This window comes from Ambystoma mexicanum, chromosome 3p (assembly GCF_040938575.1).
Source record: "Ambystoma mexicanum isolate Mex_15411 chromosome 3p, UKY_AmexF1_1, whole genome shotgun sequence".
NCBI classification, from domain to species: domain Eukaryota; kingdom Metazoa; phylum Chordata; class Amphibia; order Caudata; family Ambystomatidae; genus Ambystoma; species Ambystoma mexicanum.
In genome coordinates this window covers 250,743,233-250,756,080 of record NC_090925.1, presented here as the reverse complement: position 1 = coordinate 250,756,080, position 12,848 = coordinate 250,743,233, and the positions used below count along the sequence as shown (strand labels likewise).

General features: G+C 45.8%; 1 pseudogene; it reads left to right on the top strand.

Annotated features, from left to right (window-relative positions):
• The first annotated feature begins 562 nt into the window (after positions 1 to 562).
• Positions 563 to 713, top strand: LOC138581551 (U1 spliceosomal RNA; annotated as a pseudogene).
• Positions 714 to 12,848: the final 12,135 nt, after the last annotated feature.

The window sequence follows — 12,848 nt, the reverse complement described above, 5'->3', positions numbered from 1 at the left end:
GGGATCCCTCCTACTCCCCTGAACAGAAGTAGTATGTATGCATCTACAGTAGAGCTACTATATTGGGGGCACAGTGCACAATGCCTGGTGGCCCCTGGTCAGGACTGGCGGTTTCAGGGGTATGGCTTGGGAGCACAAGGGCAGGGACTGGGCCTGTTATAGAAGCACTGCTGCAGGCAGGCATGGGCCCAAGAAATACCTGAAGCTCAGAGCCTCTGAAGCCTATGGTGACTATGTGAGTATGCCCCATCACCCCCTCCACACATGATGTGGTCGCTGGGGACTTGGTTCCTCGGCGGTCTTGCCATCAGTACACCCCCAACACATTAGTCTGCCGGGGACCTAATATATGGAGGGAGGGTGCACTGAGGGCGAGGCTGCCGGGGAGCAAAGCCCTCTGGCGGTCTAATCATGCATGGGGTAGGGGAGTACACTCGCTATAGGCTGCAGAGGCTCGGGGCTTCTGGAAGGGCTGAGGCTAATACCTGCCTGCATGCATTTTCACCCTCACTTGGCAGTGCTTCCAGCAAAGGCCCAACACCTGCCCTTATGTTCCCAACTCGTAATTACCAGGCAAGGGAGAATCTGTTATTAGAACAGCAGATCTCCCAGGGTGAGGCTCATCCATTGCACTTTGGATGTGCTGACCCCTACAGTGTCTCTAAAACTGCATTATTTCTTATAGTGGGGGCCTGCGTTCGCACTCTCCCCTGATTTATTTGTATGATAAAGTGTGCATGTGTGCCAGAGAGAGTGAGAGGATGCAAGTTGGTTGGAAAGGCAAGACAGCTCCTGGCCCTTTGCCAGGCTTCGTCTTGCTGAAGTGTAGGCAAAGAGTCAAAGTGGGCCAGCACTGGTATGAGTGTCAGGTCCAAAGTATTCACTGGAGGAGTGAAGTGCGCAGACTCTTAACCACAGGCTTGCACCACGCCCTGGGGGAAGGCAAGGGGCATGCCTGTTATGAAATAATATTATGTGCTAGGGTGCACCTATGCTGGGGCGCCAGGGAGCTTAACCTACCTTATTGTAGAGCTATGGTGCCACAAGGAGCCAATGCAGTGTTAAGGATAGGCCTAGTGTGATCTTGGGAGGGGGGGTAGATGCACATGTTTATTGAGTGGGAGGGGCTACATTGCTGTGGAACCTTCTGTGAAGTATTTGTTAGACCTGATGGGCTGGGGAACATGAAGCAGCACACTGTGCTGCTTGGGGCAGTGGGCAGAAAGCAAATGTGTTTTTTATGCCAAACATTAGCATACCCTGCTCTCCCACATGACCCTTTTAATTGTTAATGTTCCACTGTAATGCAACTGCCTTGAAAAGACGTGGCATCAAGAAAGCCCATCTCCGAAACCGACTTACCATTCCAACTTGATGCAAATCACACCTACAAACTTCGAAAGTACTATGGGGTTTTCTGGGGAAAGGGGTAAGAATGTACTATTCAGGGGAAGCTTGAGGTGGGAGGGCACCATTGGTGTATATGCTTGGGAAATGAGAGGGGGCTGGATTACACTTGTTTCAGCCTGTGCATTTATTTTTATTCAATACTCATGTTTTCTTGTTGAAATACTTCTGCATGCCTTTTTTAAAGACAGCTTTTTAACAATATTTTAAAATAAAACCGAATACTGCTTCAAATCCAACATTCGGTATTGTCCTGCCAAAACATACTCTTATGTGTGACTTTTGCTTTACATTTTTTCCCTCACCAGATTCTGAATTGTGTATAGCCCCTCATGCAACAGCTAGGAGAGGTTCCCATCAGCCCAGCAGAAACCATATGCCTGGCCCAAAGCATCAGCGATCCTCATTGTCAGCATGAGTAGCATCAAGGAAAAAACAAGCACTGTTTGGGATTACTTTGCAGTTAAACTTGATGACAACTCCAGGATGGTGTGCTGTGTGCTTAGCGGTTTTGTCTCGTCGTTCATGAAACTCTTAACAGTGCAGCACATCTGCACTGTCAAATCATCTTCTTTGAAAGCATCCCAATGACTTTGCACTGTATGAAAGAAAAAAAGTGGTTGTTGTTGGGAGAAGCAACAGCAAGGGGAATGCTGTAAAGTGCAAGAAGGCATTGTGTGAGAGTGTATAAAAAGGAGAGTGACAGGAGGGGTCATGTTTTGGGCAATAAACTTTTATCTATTAAAGAAAAAACCTATCTCTCCCTACTTGTAAGGGCTTGCCCTGCCTCACCCTATGAAAACTTAAGGGGCATGTGAGAATTTCCGTCCAAAAGTAAAATGTTCTTTGACCTCTGTCAGCAACCTAGCAATCTAACCTAACACTTAAACCAAAAGTTCATAACAAAAGTAAAGTTCCTTCACCAGGAGAATGACTCCCTTCTGATGTCATGCTTCAGTTTTATTGTGTTACTAATTCTTTTTGAGTCCCTTCAAAACAGGGCCAGGGGAATGGCTCCCTTCCCCTGGTGCTTTTAGCAAAGTTCGCCCCTGCGATCCTTCAGCACTTTTACAGAAAGCTTGTATCAGTCAAAAAGCTCAGTGTCATATTTAGCTTCCCTTTAACAACTGGATGATAAATATATTTTTCAGGCTCCTCTGTATCTTTGTAAACCTTTCACCAGTCTCCTTGAGCAGTGGTAGGGGTTGAGCCACTGCGACAAGGGAGATGACTCCTGATGCCCTCTGATGGAGCAGTGGTATTGACTTGGCTATTGCAACGAGGGAGATGACTGCCATTGCATCCTCCTTGAGCAGTGGTATTGACTATGCCACTGCGACGAGGGAGATGGCTCATGATGCACTCTGCATGATCAGAAGTATTGACTAGTCCACTGCGACGAGGGAGATGGCTCGCGATGCGCTCTGTATGATCACTGGTATTGACTAGTCCACTGCAACTTGGGAGATAACTCCAGATGCACTCTTCCTTAATCTCTGCTTCAGCAGTGGTATGAGATTGACCACTGCACAGAGGGCGATAACTCCTGATGCACTCTTCCTTTATCTCTTTTATAGCATTGGTGTGGTACTGTCCACTGTGCTGAGGGAAATAACTCCTTATGCACTGTGGATTTATTTTTCATTCACCCGATCCCTACCCGAGATTCTGTCTTTCCGGTTACCTGCTTTGCGGGAATACTTTACTGGTTCTTCACAGGGCTGCGGGTCTTGCTTCTTGCCATCCATTTCTCATCTGTGTTCTCTTGCGCGGCTCTGCAGCAGGTTACTGCTGGCGGTCATGGTGTCATTTTAGGACCATCTAGTCCACCCGCTACGGGTCTCGCCACCACCACGGTCCTTCTCTGATCTCAGCATGGCAGCTCCTTTCCAACCAGTTGGACGCATTACTTGCATCCTTCGGCTCGCATCTTCCCTCTTGAGACCTTGCTCAGCTTCTACTCCCAAATGGCCAGTTTGAACTTCCTGGGCAGCATTCGCAGAGTCGCATCTTTCGCAATGGATCTCCCTGAGTCCTTTCTTGCTCGTTTTATATAGTTGACTCCGCCCTCGCGTAACATCAACACCATATTTAAGAGTTCCTTGTTCGTTCCTTATGTCTCCTGAAGGCCACCTCGCCACAGTAGCTGGTTGCTTTTCCACATATGCATTCCAGATGCTTCGTGTGTTCTTCCTCGTTCCAGTATACTTCACATTTTGAACAGTCAGTTTCTCACAATAGCGTATGGTCTCACTATCAATAGTTGATGAAAAGGGTGGCATGAGAGTTGGGGTTTATTTGCTGTGGTAGTTATATGGAGGTTTTTTCCAGGGTGGAAGTCCTTATCCCCAGGAAGGGAGTCCCTCCCTATGTGGTCCTCCCACATATTAGCTCCCCTAGAGGGACTATTGGGCAGCGGCCTTACCTCCCTAGCATCATAGGACAGGGCTTCCCCCTGGGGAGAAGTGACGAGACATAGTGAATCATCACAGTTGTCACAGCTGTCCATCCAAGATTGCATGGGCAAAAAGCAAGTCTGGCCTCAGGGCAACCCTTCTGTATGTGCTGTACATCGTAGTATTGGTGAAATTATCCCATAAGACTTGCAACCATTTTGTGATGTTGAGGATTTAGGTTTTTGTGCGTTTGCCGTAACCACGGTACAAAGTACCTTCATGTAAATATTTTTCACTTTGTATCATTCCTGACATGTATGAAAAAGTGAGCCAGAAGATTGCAGCTGAGGTGCAGAGTGCTGAAAAAGAGCATTTACTGTAGACCCTTGGTCCTCTGATAATACAGTCAAATCTGTTATGAGTTTAACAGGACACTGGCTAGCCAGCAACATGAAAAGGCCTGAGTTTTATTGCAATGTGAGGCTTTTGAAGGAAGCCATACTGGTGCTAAAATAGGCTTGACATTCCAGGAAATGCTTCAAAGATGGGAAATTATCCATTCTAAAGTGCATGCCGTTGTTCGAGATAATGCAGAAAATATGTGTAAGGCTTTCTGAGATGCAGATTTTGTTAGTGTGGGGTGTTTTGCACATAGCCTACAGCTTTGCGTCCCTGGTGACCTTTTTGCAAAAAGATCTGTGTCTGACATGCTGTTGCATGCAAGAACAATTGTTGACCATTTCAAACATTCAAGTTCCGCTACGTCTTACTTGCACTCAATGCAAAAAGAGCTTGAGTTTCCGGAACTGCATTTAATCCAAGATGTGTCAATACGGCGGGTGGACCTCCTAGCTTTTGAAGCTGAGGCGATTGGTGTGGCAGAGGCAGCCAGTGAGTTTGCACTGTGCGGAGGATGACAAAGTGCCTGATCTTTCTGCCTCTGAGTGGCTTTTGGCAGAACACGTACTCTTTTTGTTAGCACCTTTTGAGAGCTCAAAAAGGAGCTTTGTTCATATGCATCAAGCATCTCCTGGGTTGTTCCTGCTGTGAAAACCTTAAAGACCTACCTGTGCTCCAGTGAGGTTAAGAACACCAGTGTCAAACTTGTCAAAACAGAGCTATTGAGGGCAGTAGAATCAAGGTTTAAAGACATTGAAAATATATCTATCTTTCCTGTGGCGATAGGAATCGATCCTCGGATCAAGTTCAAATTTGTCAGTAACAATGTTGTGGCAAATTACACCTATTAAAGGCGATCAGGAGGTACTGGGAAGTGGTAGAAATTGTAACAATGGGAGATATATGGCAAGATGAAGAGATTAAAGGATTTGGGGCGCTGGTAGAGGAAACAGGATTACACGAAGGGCAATATCTAACATATAACAGAATAGTACAGCGGATAAGAGACAAATGGTCGGAAGCCGTACTAGGAGATCAACCTGATGCTGCAATACAAACTATATATGACATAGCGGAGGGGGGGCACGAGATCTCCAGAATATACGAGCTATTGATGTCCAGAGTGGGGAAGGAAGTGGTACAATTGAGAATTGATTGGGAGGAGGATGCGGGGATACCTATGAGCGATGAGATGTGGGAACGAGCCCAAAGGTATCATAAGAAAGTATCTATGAATGTGAGGCTAAAATAAATACAGTTGTATATAACCCACGGAGCATACACGACACCCCAGAGGATAGCTACGTTCAAAAATGCAGGGAGACAGATGTGTCCTAAATGTCAGGCAGAAGGTGTGGGTATGACACATAGGTTCTGGGCATGTCCCGAAATTGGGAAGTTTTGGGAAGAAATAGCCTGCCGGCTTGGAGGGAAGGGAATTAAAATAGATGTTGAATCAGTATGGGCATGTATGATGGGCGGATTCCCCAGGCCACGTAAATTAAGACACGTAAGTAAATTAAAGGACTCGGCGTATATACTTGCTAAGCGTAGAATAGCTATGGCATGGAAGGCATGTAACAGGCCCAGGATAGAAGTTTGGTGGAATAACCTCCAAAAATGGATCGAAGCCGAGGCGGCTGTATGGCAAGGAGCGGGTAGCAAAGGAGAAGAGGAAGAAGCAGGAACCCTGACAGCCTGGAGATATTTAGTAGCTGAGGTGAACAGGTCCACCCAAGATTGGTTGAGTGAACAGGACTCAGTCGATGATATGGGAAGTGAATCCCCTGTGCAAGAGGAAGATGTGTAAGGCGAAGTGAAGTAGGCTGGAAAAGGGGGGAGGGAAAAGGGCAAGCAGTGGACATTAAAGAACACATGTAAACTTCAAATGTTGAAACATTTACTGCAAAGTTGGGTTGTGTGTTGTTTGATTATAATAAAATCAATAACATTGTTTAAAAAAAAAAATGTTGTGGCAAATAGTATCAAATATGCAATTAAACCTACTGCACTAACCCTGTGTGAAGGGACCTCACGTTATACCGTGGGCCAACCTGCAGATGCTGACCTGCAAGATGACGAGCCACCAACTAAGAAGAGCTTTCCACCATGTGGCATATGGGCCTTCTGGGACAGTGTTCTTAAGAAGTCCACAGCTGGTGTGGGTCAATCAATGAGTTCCTTAGACAGTGAACTATCTTTTTGAGTGAGCCTCTGCTCCCTAAAACTGAAGACCCGATGAAGTGATGGGAAATTAACAGTGTGCGATTTCCAGGGTAAGCAAAAGTTGCTTCTATGTACTTGGCACCTCCTCCTACCTGTGTGGATAGCGAGAGAGTATTCAGTACAGCTGGAGATATTTATTCAGAACACCGAAGTAGCCTTTTACCAGAAAATGTAGAACACCTTGTCTTTCTTAAATACAACCTTCCCCTCACTGGTTTCAACTATTAGTGACATGTGAATACACTGAACCTGGACTTCTTTTTCGGATAATCTTTTTTTTGTTTTTTTTAATAAACTCACTGAGATATATATGTCCAATTAATAAACATGAATACCCATGCACTAGATTGCCTCCTTATTATATTCAATGAAGTGTTGTTTATTATGTTCTAAAACATGTTTACAACTCTTCGGCTCGCTATTCGGCTTTGGCTGAATAGCTGGATCAACTAGTCGGTATTTGACCGAATAATAAATTCCCTATTCGGGACACCCCTCCTTGCATCACACAATGACATTTCCCAATTCAAAAATACAAAACATGGACACATAATATCTTGCAACTATAAGAACCCCACTTCCCTTCCCAGCAACTGCAAAAGACTAATATGAACTCAACCAACCACAAAAAAAGTAAGACTCCCCCCTCCTCCTACAGCATCACAACGTTGGGCTAACATGCAGCACATGCATGCTGCAAAATCCCAATACAACATCATATCTATTTAAATTCAGACATGCATCCAACCCTCTGCCAGAATACAGAACCAACCAGCACCACCTCTGAACCATTAATGACAGTAATACATGTCCATACGCAACGACCTGGACCACCACAATTATGCAATCACCATGATGATCATGCTGCTGCAAGGGCAAGCCACATACTGTATTAGGTGAAAGATATAAGTATGTTTTTTAATCAAACCTAAAATCTGTCACCTAGCATACAAACAAGGGGGTGGTTCCTGGCCTCTAGCAACCAAATGTACCAGCCCCCTCTGTGCATGGCCAGTAATAGCGCAGTAATGAAACCATAAGAAAACATGCTCATGCTGGCTCAGTCAATATATGCTAGCATTCCCATGTAAGAACATACCCCATTTGGCTTTGCTCTTATTGCCTGTAAAAATGTCGTGACATCGCAAGAAAACATGTTATTACTGGCTGTACAATTGCTTCCTACCCACCATCTAAAAACACTCTTAATGTTGCCATTGCTCTTAACACCAGTAAAAATGAAATACCAGAGTAAGGAAACATCGCCTTGCTGCCTGCACAAATGGTCTCCTCATGTAATAAAACTCATGTTGACTTTGCCCTGAACTCTAGTAAAAAACGTATGCATTAGTAGTAAAACATCATCTCCCTGCCCTTAACGCCTGTAAAAAATACAATGCCACGGTATGGAAACATTTCCTGGTTGGCTCTACAAATAAATTCCCTAACCACCATTTTCCAAATGTAAGAACACACATCATGCCGTCCAGGCCTTGCTCTTAATATGAGCGAAATACCACGTTGCAATAACAAAATGGCCATGCTGTGTGCCCCATTGGAAACCACCCCCAGCCCTCTTCCATGTAATACAACTCATCAAGTTGGCTTTGCGCAAAATTGCCAGTAAAATAGACCATGTCACTGTATAAAAGCTCAATGCTAAAATGCTCTCTGGGTTTCAGCCTCAATAATAGATTAATAATTTTGCATTTATATAGCACTACGAAGCCTCGGGTATCTGAGCGCTTCTTATTATTACTCATGGTGTGTGGTGGGATGAAAGGCTTTATCGACCTCAGAAGGATGAAAGGCTGAGTTTGGCCCTGCCAGGATTCGCACCTGCGTCAGCAGGCCCTGCACGGATGTCAAAGCGAGCGCTCTACTTGTTGTGCCACTTGACCGGCTGCGCGCACACACATGCATACCCATCAGTCCCCGAACCATACAGCTTCTCTCAGCCATTGAATGGTGCCCCCAAAACCTTCTCACTGCATTCTGCACATACTCACCCAGAGCATTCACATACACTGCATTGTCATTCACACGACACGCACGCACCCACCCACCCATACATATCCGCACCATTCACACTGAACTGTTAGTCCTGCGTGCACTTACACAGGCTGACACTGCATACACATTCCACATACACGCATAGTACACTTTACACGCACACATTGAAAGAAATGCCTTCTTACCTGTTTCCCACCCACTTCCAGACCAGACGCGATGCACCGTCCCCTCCACTCAATGGCTTTTGCTCCAGTGCGCCGGGCATTGAGGAGTAAGGAAGCAGAGAGGGCTTCCTGGTCCCTGGCATGTGCAGGGGGGCCGGATGCAGAGTGTCCCCATCTCGTGCTGCCAGGCAGACACTATTGTATCTAAGCCCCAGCCCTAGCCCTGACTAGGCGAGTGCATCCTGCTTCTGCCATAACTGGGAAACCAACCCCTTGGCAACATTATAAACTCTGCAATGCACCTTCCAATTGCCAGCAAAAACCTCGCAATTCAGAGTGTCTCACAAGGATGGAATAGTCTGCTTTCGCTTTCTTTGCCCACTAAAAAGCAGTTGTCCAGGGGCTCAATGCAGCATTCTAGCTTATGTGTACTCACACACATACCCACATCCGGCAGCAGAAGTGAGCCTCAAGCCTCTGCTAGGTTGCCTCCAGTCCAGAAAGCGACACACTAGGCTGGGCTCTGCTGCTATCGCTCATCCTCAAGGTAGGAGCACAAGCCATGGCTGGGACCCTTCTGACAGCCCATATATGATAGTGCCATACGCCACCAGTGCTGCTCAAAAGGCGCTGTCCTCAGTAAACCGGCCCCAGCCCCACAAGATCTGTCAAAACAGCAGGACTGTTGTGCACCTTTCCTCACAGGCACACTTCAGGGCTGCCAACAACGGGCCAGGCCCCCACCCACATCAAGGCAGACTGCATGCCCTGCTGCACAGTGTGCACAAGAGATTCTTCACCAGACTGCCGCTGGTGATTGTGCCAACAACAATCCTTGCCATGCATTCGCACAGATCAATCCCAACTTTCTGGCTGGACATCCAGTAGCCGGACCAGCACCCCAAATATGAAGAGTCAAGAGTCAGGCCACCGTTCAGCTTTAACTTGGTGGTACAGCGGAGTGGCATGTGGTGAAGAGGAAAGCAGAGCCTCGCTCCTCCATCCGCTCCTTTGGACCACACAAGCGCTTAGTGTTAGGCTTGGACTCGATGATACCACACAGGATGTGAGCCAGGCCCCAGACCCTGGCAGCTTGCAAACACTCTCCCAAAAGATACCCAGGTGCATCAGAACTATAAGTGGTCCAAGACCCTCTGGGTGTGTGAGGAAAGAAGTGGGTGACTTCCCTTGAGAATGTGGTGTAGTGGAATACAGGGTTGGGACAGCAGCTGTGCAGCGGAACCAGGGGGGCTGAGGAGCGATAAGGAACAAGACGTGTCTAGCATCCTCGCACCACCCAGCTGTGCAGGCCCTCATAGACTCCAGTATCACCAAGGTGGATTGCCTGAAAAATAATCACACTCGGGGCTGGCAGGCAGGGACTGGCATACAGTGAGATGAACATGCCTGAAGGCAGCAGCAGGGATGAGACATGGAGACAAAGAATCAGAAGGAAAAGTCTTTGCCTGGAATCACAGCGGACCATTGATATACCGATGACGGATGGCGTGAGGCCAAGGGCGAGGGCAGAGCGCCAGTTTTCATAAACTGATGCCCACACAGACGGGCTGCCTCACTCTACTGATAGCTGGGCTTTTGCAAAGAGAACTTTACAGGGTTATCTCTTGTGGTGCCTCCAGAGACTACCAGGGCACATGGAGCCAGTAACAATAATGTATTATGTTTATAGCTCAAAAAAGAGCTTTAACAAAATAAAATGTCAGTGTAATAAAATCATTAATTACATTACATATAAACCCAGGGGGGTTTACAGCACGTCTCTGGGTTCCAATTCAGTACTGTACAATAGAGTGAAGAAATAAAACATAATTTAATTACCATTTCATTGCATAATTTCTATCCACACATGCATACATAAACAAGGAGCCTTGCAAAGAACAGGCTTAGTGCCCCTTGACTACTTTAGAGGTTTTACAAGCTTCCCAGTTGCCAGTACTCCCCGCCAAACATTATAAAGCGCAATGTTCATAGATCCGTGTTCAGTGTTCAAACCATAGGACCAGAAAGAATCGCTCTTGATGTTATCGAGATCCATCACATATGGTTCAAACATCTTCATGTAGTATAAAGGTCCATGTTCCAAGCACTCGGTAAGGACATGCTGGGCTGAGTCAAGTCTTTCTTTCAAGCCACAAAATCGACAGGACCTGCCTTCTCTAGGGATACCTAGTTCTGGGCCAATAACCGCTAGAGCATGTAGTTTATTTACACGTAAGAGTAAGATAAATCTATGTAGTTCCTGGGATGAGCACAGTATCAGATAATGCTGTGGTGCCATACATGTATGTGCTAGATTCTCAAACGCAGTGGAGCAGCTTTGCAAGGAGGCCTATTGAGTGTAGTCGGCACACCAATCCCATTGCTCCAGTTTCAATGTCATCTCCTTTTTTAGCGTGTGAATATTGTTCTCCCAATGTGGCTTCCACTCAATCAGCTCACAGGTCTTATTGGCCAGAGACTCAAGTGTGGAATGAACTCCAGGACTGTGTGAATTCCCCAGCAGCTTAAGCAGAGGGCAAGCTGGAGATGTCCCAGCCTTTAGGTATAATACACACCTCCTTTTCAAGGCCTTTGCACTTAGTGATATAAGGCCCAGCTCAAGCGGAATGGGTGGCAGCTGCAACACAGGGACGTCATTTGGGAGTCGCCAGGGGTCACAACTGCGACCCCTGTGGTATCTCTTGCTACCCCTGTGGTCTCCTTTGCAACCCCGAAAAAATGTAAAAGAATAAAAAGTATTTTTTTTTTGTTTTGTTTAGAAAGCGAAACTCCTGGTTCTGTGGCCATCACCATGTGGCTCTTTGTTTTTGGAGTGGCTGGCTTTCTTGTTCATGCCTCTAAAAAAACAGAGAGTTCCACAAATGTAACAGTGGTGCTAAACAAGAAAGAATAGGAATAGTAAATAATTTGTGTTTCTGGAATTCTATACAATAATTGCTAGACTCATTAAAGGTTTATTTCAGGGGGTGTCACTGATTTAGTCTGTTCTTAAACACCTCAAATTCACAATGCAGACAAAAACGTCCAAAAGGCCTTTAGAGTAGAATAAGCATCCATTTCAGAATTTGGATTTTGCTTTTTGCAAGTTGCAGTATAGTATGTTTTTTTCTGCTGTCTCTGTTATGATCATCACAAGACATTCCATCTCAGTGTCCTCAGTCACTTGACAAAATCCTTGTGCCTAAAAGCTTGTGTACAGTGTACGAATGTTTGACCATAGCATATAAAGTGGCCCTTTATTCCATTGTGCCACAATTAATGCTTTGTTGTAATTTGTCTATCTTTGCCATCTGCCTGGCATGATGTTCAGCATGTTTGCATGCATGCATGAGATAATGAGTGTCCAGAGTACGGGAGGCTGTGTGAGTGCACTGCTTTCCTTGCGCTACTCTAGATTCTTTAATACACTGTTATGAACCCTCCCAATGGAATGTATTTTGCCAACCGCTGAAGCCTGAAAAGAAGATCCACACAGGCTTGACATTTGGCCATATTTGCACTGGATCTGCAGATGAACTGACCTGCTGTTCACAGTTACAGTTTAATTGGATCCACTAGAGAGTGTAATTTGCTTTCTGACTTTGAGAACATTCAGGCATGTAATTGCTAATTTTTGCTGTAGCTGGTAAGATAGCTCAGTGGGTTGAGCACTCTAGCGTGTGTCTAATCTTTGGATTGCAGGTTTGAATCCCAGCAAGGCCAACTCAGCCTTTCATCCTTCAGATGTCGATACGTGAGTACCCACACAGGTTGGGTGATATTGTGTGTACATTTGTTCTATATAAAGTGTTTCAGTGTAAGTTCTATATAATAACACATTATTATCATTTTGCCTCGGACGTCGGCTTCCATTCACAGTAATTTGGTAATATCGGCCTGTACGCACTGATATTTATGATGCATATGGTGATCCATTCTTGTATGAAATGTATATCACATTACAGTGATATCGTAACCATATTTTTCGTAGTGTTCTTAGGAACGATGCTATGTGATGACAGTTCCTGTTTTGTCAAGGGATGAAAGGTCGTGTGCCATTGTTTCTCGTGATGTCACCTCAGGGTGGGGTTAAATGACATCACTTCCTGTGATGTCATCAGAGGTCAAGGGTCATGTGATATCACTTCGCTACCCCTGGTATTTTGGTGAAATGACGTCCCTGCTGCAACATTCCGCACCAGAACTTGCCCTCAATTACCCTGAGCCAGGAGAGATCCTCCAT